This window comes from Sus scrofa, chromosome 16 (assembly GCF_054392235.1).
Source record: "Sus scrofa isolate SSC_HxYL_T2T_F1_AM1 chromosome 16, Sscrofa_HxYL_maternal_Yorkshire_Landrace_v2.0, whole genome shotgun sequence".
Classification (NCBI taxonomy): domain Eukaryota; kingdom Metazoa; phylum Chordata; class Mammalia; order Artiodactyla; family Suidae; genus Sus; species Sus scrofa.
Window position 1 is genome coordinate 8,477,753 of NC_139398.1, and position 20,380 is coordinate 8,498,132.

Here is a 20,380-nt window from a genome sequence, read left to right on the forward strand (position 1 = left end):
AATAGGGTTCCATTACTGCACCCTGCATGGAATCCACTGCATTCAACCACGCTGCATGGAATCCACTGCATTCAATCGGGATGCATTTTACCACTCTGCATGGATTACACTGCATTTAATCACGCTGCATGTAATCCATGGAATTTAATCGGGATTCATTTTACTAAGCTGTATGGAATCGACTGCACTTAATCACGCTGCATGGAATCCACTGCATTCAATCGGGATGCATTTTACCACGTTGCATGCAGTTCACTGCATTCAATCACAATGCATGGAATCCACTGCATTCCATCGGGATGCTTTGGGCCATGCTGCATAAAATCCACTGCATTCAATCTTGCTTTTTGAATCCACTGCATTCAGTAATGCTGCATAAAATCCTTGCATTCAATTGGGTTCCATTTCTTCACGCTGCCTGGAATCCACTGCATTCAATCACGCTGCATGGAATCCACTGCATTCTATCGGGATGCATTTTACCTCGCTGCATGGATTACACTGCATTCAATCACAATGCATGGAATCCACTGCATTCCATTGGGATGCTTTGGGCCATGCTGCATAAACTCCACTGCATTCAATCGGGAGGCATTGGGCCTCGCTGCATGGACTCCACTGCATAAAATCTGGATCCATTGCGCCACAATGCATGGAATCCTCTGCATTCAACGACGCTGCATGGAATCCACTGCATTCCATCGGGATGTTTTGGGCCATGCTGCATAAAATCTACTGCATTCAATCGGGATGCATTGGGCCTCGCTGCATGAACTCCACTGCATACAATCTGGAACCATTGCGCCAAAATGCATGGAATCGACTGCATTTAATCACGGTGCATGGAATCCACTGCATTCAATCGGGATGCATTTTACCACACTGCTTGGATTACACTGCATTCAATCGCAATGCATAGAATCCACTGCATTCAATATGGATGCATTTTACCACTCTGCATGGAATCCACTGCATTTAATCACGCTGCATGTACTCCATGGAATTTAATCGGGATTCATTTTACTAAGCTGTATGGAATCGACTGCATTTAATCACGCTGCATGGAATCCGCTGCATTCAATCTGGATTCATTTTACAAGGCTGCATGGAGTACACTGCATTCAATCACAATGCATGGAATCCACTGCATTCAAACGGGATGCTTTGGGCCATGCTGCATAAAATCCACTGCATTCAATCATGCTGCATGGAATCCACTGCATTCAATCATGCAGCATAAAATCCGCTGCATTCCATAGGGTTCCATTTCTTCATGCTGCATGGAATACACTGCATTCAATCAGGCTGCATAAAATCCGCTGCATTCCATAGGGTTCCATTTCTTCATGCTGCATGGAATACACTGCATTCAATCAGGCTGCATGGAATCCACTGCATTCCATCGGGATGCATTTTTCCTCGTTGCATGGATTACACTGCATTCCATCACAATGCATGGAATCCACTGCATTCAATCGGGAAGCTTTGGGCCATGCTGCATACAATCCACTGCATTCAATCGGGATGCACTGGGCCTCGCTGCATGGACTCCACTGCATATAATCGGGATCCATTGCGCCACAATGCATGGAATACTCTGCATTCAATGACGCTGAATGGAATCCACTGCATTGAATCGTGAAGCTATGGGCCATGCTGCATAAAATCCACTGCATGCAATCATGCTGCATTGAAACCACTGCATTCAATCATGCTGCATAAAATCCACTGCATTCAATAGGGTTCCATTACTGCACCCTGCATGGAATCCACTGCATTCAACCACGCTGCATGGAATCCACTGCATTCAATCGGGATGCATTTTACCACTCTGCATGGATTACACTGCATTTAATCACGCTGCATGTAATCCATGGAATTTAATCGGGATTCATTTTACTAAGCTGTATGGAATCGACTGCACTTAATCACACTGCATGGAATCCACTGCATTCAATCGGGATGCATTTTACCACGTTGCATGCAGTTCACTGCATTCAATCACAATGCATGGAATCCACTGCATTCCATCGGGATGCTTTGGGCCATGCTGCATAAAATCCACTGCATTCAATCTTGCTTTTTGAATCCACTGCATTCAGTAATGCTGCATAAAATCCTTGCATTCAATTGGGTTCCATTTCTTCACGCTGCCTGGAATCCACTGCATTCAATCACGCTGCATGGAATCCACTGCATTCTATCGGGATGCATTTTACCTCGCTGCATGGATTACACTGCATTCAATCACAATGCATGGAATCCACTGCATTCCATCGGGATGCTTTGGGCCATGCTGCATAAACTCCACTGCATTCAATCGGGAGGCATTGGGCCTCGCTGCATGGACTCCACTGCATAAAATCTGGATCCATTGCGCCACAATGCATGGAATCCTCTGCATTCAACGACGCTGCATGGAATCCACTGCATTCCATCGGGATGTTTTGGGCCATGCTGCATAAAATCTACTGCATTCAATCGGGATGCATTGGGCCTCGCTGCATGAACTCCACTGCATACAATCTGGAACCATTGCGCCAAAATGCATGGAATCGACTGCATTTAATCACGGTGCATGGAATCCACTGCATTCAATCGGGATGCATTTTACCACACTGCTTGGATTACACTGCATTCAATCGCAATGCATAGAATCCACTGCATTCAATATGGATTCATTTTACCACTCTGCATGGAATCCACTGCATTTAATCACGCTGCATGTACTCCATGGAATTTAATCGGGATTCATTTTACTAAGCTGTATGGAATCGACTGCATTTAATCACGCTGCATGGAATCCGCTGCATTCAATCGGGATGCTTTGGGCCATGCTGCATAAATCCATTGCATTCAATCATGCTTCATGGAATCCACTACATTCAATCGTGCTGCATAAAATCCACGGCATTCAATAGGGTTCCATTTCTTCACGCTGCATGGAATACACTACATTCAATCACGCTGCATGGAATCCACTGCATTCTATCGGGATGCATTTTACCACGCTGCATAGATTACACCGCATTCAATCACAATGCATGGAATCCACTGCATTCAATCGGGATGCTTTGGGCCATGCTGCATAAAATCCACTGCATTCAATCGGGATGCATTGGGCCTCGCTGCATGGACTCCACTGCATTCAATCGGGATCCTTTGTGCCACAATGCATGGAATTCTCTTCATTCAATGACGCTGCATCGAATCCACTGCATTCAATCGGAATCCATTGTGCTACAATGCATGGAATCCTCTGCATTCAATGACGCTGCATGGAATCCACTGCATTCCATCAGGATGCTTTGGGCCATGCTGCATAAAATCCACTGCATACAATCATGCTGCATGGAATCCACTGCATTCAATCATGCTGCATAAAATCCACTGCATTCAATAGGGTTCCATTTCTTCACGCTGCATGGAATCCACTGCATTCAATCACGCTGCATGGAATCCACTGCATTCAACATGGATGAATTTTACCACGCTGCATTTAGTACACTGTATTCAATCACAATTCATGGAATCCATTGCATTCAATCGGGATGCTTTGGGCCATGCTGCATAAAATCCACTGCATTCAATCGGGATGCACTGGGCATTGCTGCATGGACTCCACTGCATACAATCCGGATCCATTGCGCCACAATGCATGGAATCCTCTTCATTCAACGACGCTGCATGGAATCCACTGCATTCCATCGGGATGCTTTGGGCCATGCTGCATAAAATCCACTGCATTCAATCGGGATGCATTGGGCCTCGCTGCATGGACTCCACTGCATACAATCGGGATCCATTGCGCCACAATGCATGGAATCCTCTGCATTCAATGACGCTGCATGGAATCCACTGCATTCCATCGGGATGCTTTGGGCCATGCTGCATAAAATCCACTGCATTCAATCATGCTGCATGGAATCCACTGCATTCAATCATGCTGCATAAAATCCACTGCATTCAATAGGGTTCCATTTCTTCACGCTGCATGGAATCCACTGCATTCAATCACGCTGCATGGAATCCACTGCATTCAACATGGATGAATTTTACCACGCTGCATTTAGTACACTGTATTCAATCACAATTCATGGAATCCATTGCATTCAATCGGGATGCTTTGGGCCATGCTGCATAAAATCCACTGCATTCAATCGGGATGCACTGGGCATCGCTGCATGGACTCCACTGCATACAATCCGGATCCATTGCGCCACAATGCATGGAATCCTCTGCATTCAATGACGCTGCATGGAATCCACTGCATTCAATCGGGATGCTTTGGGCCATGCTGCATAAAATCCATTGCATTCAATCATGCTGCATGGAATCCACTGCATTCAATCGGGATGCATTTTACCATGCTGCATTGATTACCCTTCATTCAATCACAATGCATGGAATCCACTGCATTCTATCGGGATGCTTTGGGCCATGCTGCATAAAATCCACTGCATTTAATCGGGATGCATTTGGCCACGCTGCATGGACTCCACTGCATAAAATCGGGATCCATTGCCCCAAAATGCAAGGAATCATCTGCATTCAATGACGCTGCATGGAATCCACTGCATTCCATCGGGATTCTTTGGGCCATGCTGCATAAAATCCACTGCATTCAACCATGCTGCATGGAATCCACTGCATTCAATCATGCTGCATAAAATCCACTGCATTCAATCGGGATGCATTGGGCCTCGCTGCATGGAATAAACTGCATTCAATCAGGCTCCATGGAATCCACTGCATTCAATGGGGATGCATTCTACCATGCTGCATGGAGTTCACTGCATTCAATCACAATGCATGGAATCCACTGCATTCCATCGGGATGCTTTGGGCCATGCTGCATAAAATCCACTGCATTCAATCGGGATGCATTGGGCCTCGCTGCATGGACTCCACTGCATACAATCGGGATCCATTGCGCCAAAATGCATGGAATCCTCTGCATTCATTGACGCTGCATGGAATCCACTGCATTCCATCGGGATGCTTTGGGCCATACTGCATAAAATCCACTGCATGCAATCATGCTGCATGGAATCCACTGCATTCAATCATGCTGCATAAAATCCACTGCATTCAATAGGGTTCCATTTCTTCTTCACGCTGCCTGGAATCCACTGCATTCAATCACGCTGCATGGAATCCACTGCATTCAATATGGATGCATTTTACCACTCTGCATGGAATCCACTGCATTTAATCACGCTGCATGTAATCCATGGAATTTAATCGGGATTCATTTTACTAAGCTGTATGGAATCGACTGCATTTAATCACGCTGCATGGAATCCACTGCATTCAATCGGGATTCATTTTACAAGGCTGCATGGAGTACACTGCATTCAATCACAATGCATGGAATCCACTGCATTCAAACGGGATGCTTTGGGCCATGCTGCATAAAATCCACTGCATTCAATCATGCTGCATGGAATCCACTGCATTCAATCATGCAGCATAAAATCCGCTGCATTCCATAGGGTTCCATTTCTTCATGCTGCATGGAATACACTGCATTCAATCAGGCTGCATGGAATCCACTGCATTCAATCGGGATGCATTTTTCCTCGTTGCATGGATTACACTGCATTCCATCACAATGCATCGAATCCACTGCATTCAATCGGGAAGCTTTGGGCCATGCTGCATACAATCCACTGCATTCAATCGGGATGCACTGGGCCTCGCTGCATGGACTCCACTGCATATAATCGGGATCCATTGCGCCACAATGCATGGAATACTCTGCATTCAATGACGCTGAATGGAATCCACTGCATTGAATCGTGAAGCTATGGGCCATGCTGCATAAAATCCACTGCATGCAATCATGCTGCATGGAATCCACTGCATTCAATCATGTTGCATAAAATCCACTGCATTCAATAGGGTTCCATTTCTTCACCCTGCATGGAATCCACTGCATTCAACCAAGCTGCATGGAATCCACTGCATTCAATCGGGATGCATTTTACCACTCTGCATGGATTACACTGCATTTAATCACGCTGCATGTAATCCATGGAATTTTAATCGGGATTCATTTTACTAAGCTGTATGGAATCGACTGCACTTAATCACGCTGCATGGAATCCACTGCATTCAATCGGGATGCATTTTACCACGTTGCATGCAGTTCACTGCATTCAATCACAATGCATGGAATCCACTGCATTCAATCGGGATGCTTTGGGCCATGCTGCATAAAATCCACTGCATTCAATCTTGCTTTTTGAATCCACTGCATTCAGTAATGCTGCATAAATCCTTGCATTCAATTGGGTTCCATTTCTCCACGCTGCATGGAATACACTGCATTCAATCACGCTGCATGGAATCCACTGCATTCAATCGGGATGCATTTTACCATGCTGCGTGGTTTTCACTGCATTCAATCACAATGCATGGAATCCACTGCATTCCATCGGGATGCTTTGGGCCATGCTGCATAAAATCCACTGCATTCAATCATGCTGCATGGAATCCACTGCATTCAATCATGCTGCATAAAATCCACTGCATTCAATAGGGTTCCATTTCTTCACGCTGCATGTAATACACTGCATTCAATCACACTGAATGGAATCCACTGCATTCAATCGGGATGCATTTTACCTCGCTGCATGGATTACACTGCATTCAATCACAATGCTTGGAATCCACTGCATTCCATCGGGATGCTTTGGGCCATGCTGCATAAAATCCACTGCATTCAATCGGGATGCATTGGGCCACGCTGCATCGACTCCACTGCATTCAATCGGTATCCATTGCGCCACAATGCAAGGAATCCTCTGCATTCATTGACGCTGCATGGACTCCACTGCATTCAATCGGGATGCTTTGGGCCATGCTGCATAAAATCCACTGCATTCAACCATGCTGCATGGAATCCATTTCATTCAATCATGCTCTATAAAATCCAATGCATTCAATAGGGTTCCATTACTTCACGCTGCATGGAATACACTACATTAAATCAGGATGCATGGAATCGACTGCATTCAATCAGGATGCATTATACCACGTTGCATGGATTACCCTACATTCAATCACAATGCTTGGAATCCACTGCATTCCATCGGGATGCTTTGGGCCATGCTGCATAAACTCCACTGCATTCAATCGGGAGGCATTGGGCCTCGCTGCATGGACTCCACTGCATAAAATCTGGATCCATTGCGCCACAATGCATGGAATCCTCTGCATTCAACGACGCTGCATGGAATCCACTGCATTCCATCGGGATGTTTTGGGCCATGCTGCATAAAATCTACTGCATTCAATCGGGATGCATTGGGCCTCGCTGCATGAACTCCACTGCATACAATCTGGAACCATTGCGCCAAAATGCATGGAATCGACTGCATTTAATCACGGTGCATGGAATCCACTGCATTCAATCGGGATGCATTTTACCACACTGCTTGGATTACACTGCATTCAATCGCAATGCATAGAATCCACTGCATTCAATATGGATGCATTTTACCACTCTGCATGGAATCCACTGCATTTAATCACGCTGCATGTACTCCATGGAATTTAATCGGGATTCATTTTACTAAGCTGTATGGAATCGACTGCATTTAATCACGCTGCATGGAATCCGCTGCATTCAATCATGCTGCATAAAATCCACTGCATTCAATAGGGTTCCATTTCTTCACGCTGCATGGAATCCACTGCATTCAATCACGCTGCATGGAATCCACTGCATTCAACATGGATGAATTTTACCACGCTGCATTTAGTACACTGTATTCAATCACAATTCATGGAATCCATTGCATTCAATCGGGATGCTTTGGGCCATGCTGCATAAAATCCACTGCATTCAATCGGGATGCACTGGGCATTGCTGCATGGACTCCACTGCATACAATCCGGATCCATTGCGCCACAATGCATGGAATCCTCTTCATTCAACGACGCTGCATGGAATCCACTGCATTCCATCGGGATGCTTTGGGCCATGCTGCATAAAATCCACTGCATTCAATCGGGATGCATTGGGCCTCGCTGCATGGACTCCACTGCATACAATCGGGATCCATTGCGCCACAATGCATGGAATCCTCTGCATTCAATGACGCTGCATGGAATCCACTGCATTCCATCGGGATGCTTTGGGCCATGCTGCATAAAATCCACTGCATTCAATCATGCTGCATGGAATCCACTGCATTCAATCATGCTGCATAAAATCCACTGCATTCAATAGGGTTCCATTTCTTCACGCTGCATGGAATCCACTGCATTCACTCAGGATGCATTTTACCACACTGCATGGATTACACTTCATTCAATCACAATGCATGGAATCCACTGCATTCCATCGGGCTGCTTTGGGCCATGCTGCATAAAATCCACTGCATTCAATCAGATGCATTTTGCCTCACTGCATAGACTCCACTGCATACAATCGGGATCCATTTCGCCAAAATGCATTGAATCTTCTGCATTCAATTACGCTGCATGGAATCCACTGCATTCCATCGGGATGCTTTGGGCCATACTGCATAAAATCCACTGCATGCAATCATGCTGCATGGAATCCACTGCATTCAATCATGCTGCATAAAATCCACTGCATTCAATAGGGTTCCATTTCTTCTTCACGCTGCCTGGAGTCCACTGCATTCAATCACGCTGCATGGAATCCACTGCATTCAATCGGGATGCATTTTACCACACTGCTTGGATTACACTGCATTCAATCGCAATGCATAGAATCCACTGCATTCAATATGGATTCATTTTACCACTCTGCATGGAATCCACTGCATTTAATCACGCTGCATGTAATCCATGGAATTTAATCGGGATTCATTTTACTAAGCTGTATGGAATCGACTGCATTTAATCACGCTGCATGGAATCCACTGCATTCAATCGGGATTCATTTTACAAGGCTGCATGGAGTACACTGCATTCAATCACAATGCATGGAATCCACTGCATTCAAACGGGATGCTTTGGGCCATGCTGCATAAAATCCACTGCATTCAATCATGCTGCATGGAATCCACTGCATTCAATCATGCAGCATAAAATCCGCTGCATTCCATAGGGTTCCATTTCTTCATGCTGCATGGAATACACTGCATTCAATCAGGCTGCATGGAATCCACTGCATTCAATCGGGATGCATTTTTCCTCGTTGCATGGATTACACTACATTCCATCACAATGCATGGAATCCACTGCATTCAATCGGGAAGCTTTGGGCCATGCTGCATACAATCCACTGCATTCAATCGGGATGCACTGGGCCTCGCTGCATGGACTCCACTGCATATAATCGGGATCCATTGCGCCACAATGCATGGAATACTCTGCATGCAATGACGCTGAATGGAATCCACTGCATTGAATCGTGAAGCTATGGGCCATGCTGCATAAAATCCACTGCATGCAATCATGCTGCATGGAATCCACTGCATTCAATCATGTTGCATAAAATCCACTGCATTCAATAGGGTTCCATTTCTTCACCCTGCATGGAATCCACTGCATTCAACCACGCTGCATGGAATCCACTGCATTCAATCGGGAAGCATTTTACCACTCTGCATGGATTACACTGCATTTAGTCATGCTGCATGTAATCCATGGAATTTAATCGGGATTCATTTTACTAAGCTGTATGGAATCGACTGCACTTAATCACGCTGCATGGAATCCACTGCATTCAATCGGGATGCATTTTACCACGTTGCATGCAGTTCACTGCATTCAATCACAATGCATGGAATCCACTGCATTCCATCGGGATGCTTTGGGCCATGCTGCATAAAATCCACTGCATTCAATCTTGCTTTTTGAATCCACTGCATTCAGTAATGCTGCATAAAATCCTTGCATTCAATTGGGTTCCATTTCTTCACGCTGCATGGAATACACTGCATTCAATCACGCTGCATGGAATCCACTGCATTCAATCGGGATGCATTTTACCATGCTGCGTGGTTTTCACTGCGTTCAATCACAATGCATGGAATCCACTGCATTCAATCGGGATGCTTTGGGCCATGCTGCATAAAATCCACTGCATTCAATCATGCTGCATGGAATCCACTGCATTCAATCATGCTGCAATAAATCCACTGCATTCAATAGGGTTCCATTTCTTCACGCTGCATGTTATACACTTCATTCATTCACGCTGCATGGAATCCACTGCATTCAATCGGGATGCATTTTACCTCGCTGCATGGATTACACTGCATTCAATCACAATGCATGGAATCCACTGCATTCCATCGGGATGCTTTGGGCCATGCTGCATAAAATCCACTGCATTCAATCAGATGCATTTTGCCTCGCTGCATAGACTCCACTGCATACAATCGGGATCCATTTCGCCAAAATGCATTGAATCTTATGCATTCAATTACGCTGCATGGAATCCACTGCATTCAATCGGGATGCTTTGGGCCATGCTGCATAAAATCCATTGCATTCAATCATGCTGCATGGAATCCACTGCATTCAATCGGGATGCATTTTACCATGCTGCATTGATTACCCTTCATTCAATCAGGCTGCATGGAATCCACTGCATTCTATCGGGATACTTTGGGCCATGCTGCATAAAATCCACTGCATTTAATCGGGATGCATTTGGCCACGCTGCATGGACTCCACTGCATAAAATCGGGATCCATTGCCCCAAAATGCAAGGAATCATCTGCATTCAATGACGCTGCATGGAATCCACTGCATTCCATCGGGATGCTTTGGGCCATGCTGCATAAAATCCACTGCATACAACCATGCTGCATGGAATCCACTGCATTCAATCATGCTGCATAAAATCCACTGCATTCAATCGGGATGCATTGGGCCTCGCTGCATGGAATAAACTGCATTCAATCAGGCTCCATGGAATCCACTGCATTCAATGGGGATGCATTCTACCATGCTGCATGGAGTTCACTGCATTCAATCACAATGCATGGAATCCACTGCATTCCATCGGGATGCTTTGGGCCATGCTGCATAAAATCCACTGCATTCAATCGGGATGCATTGGGCCTCGCTGCATGGACTCCACTGCATACAATCGGGATCCATTGCGCCAAAATGCATGGAATCCTCTGCATTCATTGACGCTGCATGGAATCCACTGCATTCCATCGGGATGCTTTGGGCCATACTGCATAAAATCCACTGCATGCAATCATGCTGCATGGAATCCACTGCATTCAATCATGCTGCATAAAATCCACTGCATTCAATAGGGTTCCATTTCTTCTTCACGCTGCCTGGAATCCACTGCATTCAATCACGCTGCATGGAATCCACTGCATTCAATATGGATGCATTTTACCACTCTGCATGGAATCCACTGCATTTAATCACGCTGCATGTAATCCATGGAATTTAATCGGGATTCATTTTACTAAGCTGTATGGAATCGACTGCATTTAATCACGCTGCATGGAATCCACTGCATTCAATCGGGATTCATTTTACAAGGCTGCATGGAGTACACTGCATTCAATCACAATGCATGGAATCCACTGCATTCAAACGGGATGCTTTGGGCCATGCTGCATAAAATCCACTGCATTCAATCATGCTGCACGGAATCCACTGCATTCAATCATGCAGCATAAAATCCGCTGCATGCAATCATGCTGCATTGAAACCACTGCATTCAATCATGCTGCATAAAATCCACTGCATTCAATAGGGTTCCATTACTGCACCCTGCATGGAATCCACTGCATTCAACCACGCTGCATGGAATCCACTGCATTCAATCGGGATGCATTTTACCACTCTGCATGGATTACACTGCATTTAATCACGCTGCATGTAATCCATGGAATTTAATCGGGATTCATTTTACTAAGCTGTATGGAATCGACTGCACTTAATCACACTGCATGGAATCCACTGCATTCAATCGGGATGCATTTTACCACGTTGCATGCAGTTCACTGCATTCAATCACAATGCATGGAATCCACTGCATTCCATCGGGATGCTTTGGGCCATGCTGCATAAAATCCACTGCATTCAATCTTGCTTTTTGAATCCACTGCATTCAGTAATGCTGCATAAAATCCTTGCATTCAATTGGGTTCCATTTCTTCACGCTGCCTGGAATCCACTGCATTCAATCACGCTGCATGGAATCCACTGCATTCTATCGGGATGCATTTTACCTCGCTGCATGGATTACACTGCATTCAATCACAATGCATGGAATCCACTGCATTCCATCGGGATGCTTTGGGCCATGCTGCATAAACTCCACTGCATTCAATCGGGAGGCATTGGGCCTCGCTGCATGGACTCCACTGCATAAAATCTGGATCCATTGCGCCACAATGCATGGAATCCTCTGCATTCAACGACGCTGCATGGAATCCACTGCATTCCATCGGGATGTTTTGGGCCATGCTGCATAAAATCTACTGCATTCAATCGGGATGCATTGGGCCTCGCTGCATGAACTCCACTGCATACAATCTGGAACCATTGCGCCAAAATGCATGGAATACTCTGCATTCAACGACGCTGCATGGAATCCACTGCATTCAATCGGGATGCTTTGGGCCATGCTGCATAAATCCATTGCATTCAATCATGCTTCATGGAATCCACTGCATTCACTCGTGCTGCATAAAATCCACGGCATTCAATAGGGTTCCATTTCTTCACGCTGCATCGAATCCACTACATTCAATCACGCTGCATGGAATCCACTGCATTCTATCGGGATGCATTTTACCACACTGCATAGATTACACCGCATTCAATCACAATGCATGGAATCCACTGCATTCAATCGGGATGCTTTGGGCCATGCTGCATAAAATCCACTGCATTCAATCGGGATGCATTGGGCCTCGCTGCATGGACTCCACTGCATTCAATCGGGATCCATTGTGCCACAATGCATGGAATTCTCTTCATTCAATGACGCTGCATCGAATCCACTGCATTCAATCGGAATCCATTGTGCCACAATGCATGGAATCCTCTGCATTCAATGACGCTGCATGGAATCCACTGCATTCCATCAGGATGCTTTGGGCCATGCTGCATAAAATCCACTGCATGCAATCATGCTGCATGGAATCCACTGCATTCAATCATGCTGCATAAAATCCACTGCATTCAATAGGGTTCCATTTCTTCACACTGCATGGAATCCACTGCATTCAATCACGCTGCATGAATTCCACTGCATTCAACATGGATGAATTTTACCACGCTGCATTTAGTACACTGTATTCAATCACAATTCATGGAATCCATTGCATTCAATCGGGATGCTTTGGGCCATGCTGCATAAAATCCACTGCATTCAATCGGGATGCACTGGGCATTGCTGCATGGACTCCACTGCATACAATCCGGATCCATTGCGCCACAATGCATGGAATCCTCTTCATTCAACGACGCTGCATGGAATCCACTGCATTCCATCGGGATGCTTTGGGCCATGCTGCATAAAATCCACTGCATTCAATCGGGATGCATTGGGCCTCGCTGCATGGACTCCACTGCATACAATCGGGATCCATTGCGCCACAATGCATGGAATCCTCTGCATTCAATGACGCTGCATGGAATCCACTGCATTCCATCGGGATGCTTTGGGCCATGCTGCATAAAATCCACTGTATGCAATCATGCTGCATGGAATCCACTGCATTCAATCATGCTGCATAAAATCCACTGCATTCAATAGGGTTCCATTTCTTCACGCTGCATGGAATCCACTGCATTCAATCACGCTGCATGGAATCCACTGCATTCAACATGGATGAATTTTACCACGCTGCATTTAGTACACTGTATTCAATCACAATTCATGGAATCCATTGCATTCAATCGGGATGCTTTGGGCCATGCTGCATAAAATCCACTGCATTCAATCTGGATGCACTGGGCATCGCTGCATGGACTCCACTGCATACAATCCAGATCTATTGCGCCACAATGCATGGAATCCTCTGCATTCAATGACGCTGCATGGAATCCACTGCATTCAATCGGGATGCTTTGGGCCATGCTGCATAAAATCCATTGTATTCAATCATGCTGCATGGAATCCACTGCATTCAATCGGGATGCATTTTACCATGCTGCATTGATTACCCTTCATTCAATCAGGCTGCATGGAATCCACTGCATTCTATCGGGATGCTTTGGGCCATGCTGCATAAAATCCACTGCATTTAATCGGGATGCATTTGGCCACGCTGCATGGACTCCACTGCATAAAATCGGGATCCATTGCCCCAAAATGCAAGGAATCATCTGCATTCAATGACGCTGCATGGAATCCACTGCATTCCATCGGGATGCTTTGGGCCATGCTGCATAAAATCCACTGCATTCAACCATGCTGCATGGAATCCACTGCATTCAATCATGCTGCATAAAATCCACTGCATTCAATCGGGATGCATTGGGCCTCGCTGCATGGAATAAACTGCATTCAATCAGGCTCCATGGAATCCACTGCATTCAATGGGGATGCATTCTACCATGCTGCATGGAGTTCACTGCATTCAATCACAATGCATGGAATCCACTGCATTCCATCGGGATGCTTTGGGCCATGCTGCATAAAATCCACTGCATTCAATCGGGATGCATTGGGCCTCGCTGCATGGACTCCACTGCATACAATCGGGATCCATTGCGCCAAAATGCATGGAATCCTCTGCATTCATTGACGCTGCATGGAATCCACTGCATTCCATCGGGATGCTTTGGGCCATACTGCATAAAATCCACTGCATGCAATCATGCTGCATGGAATCCACTGCATTCAATCATGCTGCATAAAATCCACTGCATTCAATAGGGTTCCATTTCTTCTTCACGCTGCCTGGAATCCACTGCATTCAATCACGCTGCATGGAATCCACTGCATTCAATATGGATGCATTTTACCACTCTGCATGGAATCCACTGCATTTAATCACGCTGCATGTACTCCATGGAATTTAATCGGGATTCATTTTACTAAGCTGTATGGAATCGACTGCATTTAATCACGCTGCATGGAATCCACTGCATTCAATCGGGATTCATTTTACAAGGCTGCATGGAGTACACTGCATTCAATCACAATGCATGGAATCCACTGCATTCAAACGGGATGCTTTGGGCCATGCTGCATAAAATCCACTGCATTCAATCATGCTGCATGGAATCCACTGCATTCAATCATGCAGCATAAAATCCGCTGCATTCCATAGGGTTCCATTTCTTCATGCTGCATGGAATACACTGCATTCAATCAGGCTGCATGGAATCCACTGCATTCAATCGGGATGCATTTTTCCTCGTTGCATGGATTACACTGCATTCCATCACAATGCATCGAATCCACTGCATTCAATCGGGAAGCTTTGGGCCATGCTGCATACAATCCACTGCATTCAATCGGGATGCACTGGGCCTCGCTGCATGGACTCCACTGCATATAATCGGGATCCATTGCGCCACAATGCATGGAATACTCTGCATTCAATGACGCTGAATGGAATCCACTGCATTGAATCGTGAAGCTATGGGCCATGCTGCATAAAATCCACTGCATGCAATCATGCTGCATGGAATCCACTGCATTCAATCATGTTGCATAAAATCCACTGCATTCAATAGGGTTCCATTTCTTCACCCTGCATGGAATCCACTGCATTCAACCACGCTGCATGGAATCCACTGCATTCAATCGGGATGCATTTTACCACTCTGCATGGATTACACTGCATTTAATCACGCTGCATGTAATCCATGGAATTTTAATCGGGATTCATTTTACTAAGCTGTATGGAATCGACTGCACTTAATCACGCTGCATGGAATCCACTGCATTCAATCGGGATGCATTTTACCACGTTGCATGCAGTTCACTGCATTCAATCACAATGCATGGAATCCACTGCATTCAATCGGGATGCTTTGGGCCATGCTGCATAAAATCCACTGCATTCAATCTTGCTTTTTGAATCCACTGCATTCAGTAATGCTGCATAAATCCTTGCATTCAATTGGGTTCCATTTCTTCACGCTGCATGGAATACACTGCATTCAATCACGCTGCATGGAATCCACTGCATTCAATCGGGATGCATTTTACCATGCTGCGTGGTTTTCACTGCATTCAATCACAATGCATGGAATCCACTGCATTCCATCGGGATGCTTTGGGCCATGCTGCATAAAATCCACTGCATTCAATCATGCTGCATGGAATCCACTGCATTCAATCATGCTGCATAAAATCCACTGCATTCAATAGGGTTCCATTTCTTCACGCTGCATGTAATACACTGCATTCAATCACACTGAATGGAATCCACTGCATTCAATCGGGATGCATTTTACCTCGCTGCATGGATTACACTGCATTCAATCACAATGCTTGGAATCCACTGCATTCCATCGGGATGCTTTGGGCCATGCTGCATAAAATCCACTGCATTCAATCGGGATGCATTGGGCTTCGCTGCATCGACTCCACTGCATTCAATCGGTATCCATTGCGCCACAATGCAAGGAATCCTCTGCATTCATTGACGCTGCATGGACTCCACTGCATTCAATCGGGATGCTTTGGGCCATGCTGCATAAAATCCACTGCATTCAACCATGCTGCATGGAATCCATTTCATTCAATCATGCTCTATAAAATCCAATGCATTCAATAGGGTTCCATTACTTCACGCTGCATGGAATACACTACATTAAATCAGGATGCATGGAATCGACTGCATTCAATCAGGATGCATTATACCACGTTGCATGGATTACCCTACATTCAATCACAATGCATGGAATCCACTGCATTCAATCGGGATGCCTTGGGCCATGCTGCATAAAATCCACTGCATTCAATGGTGATGCATTGGGCCTCGCTGCATAGACTCCACTGCATATAATCGGGATCCATTGCGCCACAATGCATGGAATACTCTGCATTCAATGACGCTGCATGGAATCCACTGCATTCCATCGGGAAGCTTTGGGCCATGCTGCATAAAATCCACTGCATTCAATCATGCTGCATGGACTCCACTGCATTCAATCGGGATGCATTTTACAAGGCTGCATGGATTACATTTCATACACTCAAAATGCATGGAATCCACTGCGTTCTATAGGTATGCTTTGGCCATACTGCATAAAATACACTGCATTCAATTTGCTGCATGGAATCCACTGCATTCAATCATGCTGAATAAAATCCACTGCATTCAATAGGGTTCCATTTCTTCACGCTGCATGGAATACACTGCATTCAATCAGGCTCCATGGAATCCACTGCATTCAATGGGGATGCATTCTACAATGCTGCATGGAGTTCACTGCATTCAATCACAACGCATGTAATCCACTGCATTCCATCAGGATGCTTTGGGCCATGCTGCATAAAATCCACTGCATTCAATCGGGATGCATTGGGCTTCGCTGCATGGACTCCACTGCATACAATCGGGATCCATTGCGCCAAAATGCATGGAATACTCTGCATTCATTGACGCTGCATGGACTCCACTGCATTCAATCGGGATGCTTTGGGCCATGCTGCATAAAATCCACTGCATTCAACCATGCTGCATGGAATCCATTTCATTCAATCATGCTCTATAAAATCCAATGCATTCAATAGGGTTCCATTACTTCACGCTGCATGGAATACACTGCATTAAATCAGGATGCATGGAATCGACTGCATTCAATCAGGATGCCTTATACCACGTTGCATGGATTACCCTACATTCAATCACAATGCATGGAATCCACTGCATTCAATCGGGATGCTTTGGGCCATGCTGCATAAAATCCACTGCATTCAATCGGGATGCATTGGGCCTCGCTGCATAGACTCCACTGCATATAATCGGGATCCATTGCGCCACAATGCATGGAATATTCTGCATTCAACGACGCTGCATGGAATCCACTGCATTCCATCGGGAAGCTTTGGGCCATGCTGCATACAATCCACTGCATTCAATCATGCTGCATGGAATCCACTGCATTCGATCGGGATGCATTTTACAAGGCTGCATGGATTACATTTCATACACTCAAAATGCATGGAATCCACTGCGTTCTATAGGTATACTTTGGGCCATACTGCATAAAATACACTGCATTCAATTTGCTGCATGGAATCCACTGCATTCAATCATGCTGCATAAAATCCACTGCATTCCATCGGGATGCATTGGGCCTCGCTGCATGGAATACACTGCATTCAATCACGCTGCATGAATTCCACTGCATTCAATGGGGATGCATTCTACAATGCTGCATGGAGTTCACTGCATTCAATCACAATGCATGGAATCCACTACATTCCATCGGGATGCTTTGGGCCATGCTGCATAAAATCGACTGCATTCAATCGGGATGCATTGGGCCTCGCTGCATGGACTCCACTGCATACAATCGGGATCCATTGCACCAAAATGCATGGAATCCTCCGCATGCAACGACGCTGCATGGACTCCACTGCATTCAATCGGGATGCTTTGGGCCATGCTGCATAAAATCCACTGCATTCAATCATGCTGCATGGAATCCACTGCATTCAATCATGCTGTATAAAATCCACTGCATTCAATAGGGTTCCATTTCTTCACGTGGCATCGAATCCACTGCATTCAATCACGCTGCATGGAATCCACTGCATTCAATCGGGATGCATTTTTCCTCGCTGCATGGAGTACACTGCATTCAATCATGCTGCATAAAATCCACTGCATTCCATCGGGATGCTTTGGGCCATGCTGCATAAAATCCACTGCATTCAACCATGCTGCATGGAATCCACTGCATTCAATCATGCTGCATAAAATCCACTGCATTCAATCGGGATGCATTGGGCCTCGCTGCATGGAATAAACTGCATTCAATCAGGCTCCATGGAATCCACTGCATTCAATGGGGATGCATTCTACCATGCTGCATGGAGTTCACTGCATTCCATCACAATGCATGGAATCCACTGCATTCCATCGGGATGCTTTGGGCCATGCTGCATACAATCCACTGCATTCAATCGGGATGCATTGGGCCTCGCTGCATGGACTCCACTGCATACAATCGGGATCCATTGCGCCAAAATGCATGGAATCGACTGCTTTTAATCACGGTGCATGGAATCCACTGCATTCAATCGGGATGCATTTTACCACACTGCTTGGATTACACTGCATTCAATCGCAATGCATAGAATCCACTGCATTCAATATGGATGCATTTTACCACTCTGCATGGAATCCACTGCATTTAATCACGCTGCATGTACTCCATGGAATTTAATCGGGATTCATTTTACTAAGCTGTATGGAATCGACTGCTTTCAATCAGGCTGCATGGAATCCACTGCATTCCATCGTAATGCATTTTTCCTCGTTGCATGGATTACACTGCATTCCATCACAATGCATGGAATCCACTGCATTCAATCGGGAAGCTTTGGGCCATGCTGCATACAATCCACTGCATTCAATCGGGATGCACTGGGCCTCGCTGCATGGACTCCACTGCATATAATCGGGATCCATTGCGCCACAATGCATGGAATACTCTGCATTCAATGACGCTGAATGGAATCCACTGCATTGAATCGTGAAGCTATGGGCCATGCTGCATAAAATCCACTGCATGCAATCATGCTGCATTGAAACCACTGCATTCAATCATGCTGCATAAAATCCACTGCATTCAATAGGGTTCCATTACTGCACCCTGCATGGAATCCACTGCATTCAACCACGCTGCATGGAATCCACTGCATTCAATCGGGATGCATTTTACCACTCTGCATGGATTACACTGCATTTAATCACGCTGCATGTAATCCATGGAATTTAATCGGGATTCATTTTACTAAGCTGTATGGAATCGACTGCACTTAATCACGCTGCATGGAATCCACTGCATTCAATCGGGATGCATTTTACCACGTTGCATGCAGTTCACTGCATTCAATCACAATGCATGGAATCCACTGCATTCCATCGGGATGCTTTGGGCCATGCTGCATAAAATCCACTGCATTCAATCTTGCTTTTTGAATCCACTGCATTCAGTAATGCTGCATAAAATCCTTGCATTCAATTGGGTTCCATTTCTTCACGCTGCCTGGAATCCACTGCATTCAATCACGCTGCATGGAATCCACTGCATTCTATCGGGATGCATTTTACCTCGCTGCATGGATTACACTGCATTCAATCACAATGCATGGAATCCACTGCATTCCATCGGGATGCTTTGGGCCATGCTGCATAAACTCCACTGCATTCAATCGGGAGGCATTGGGCCTCGCTGCATGGACTCCACTGCATAAAATCTGGATCCATTG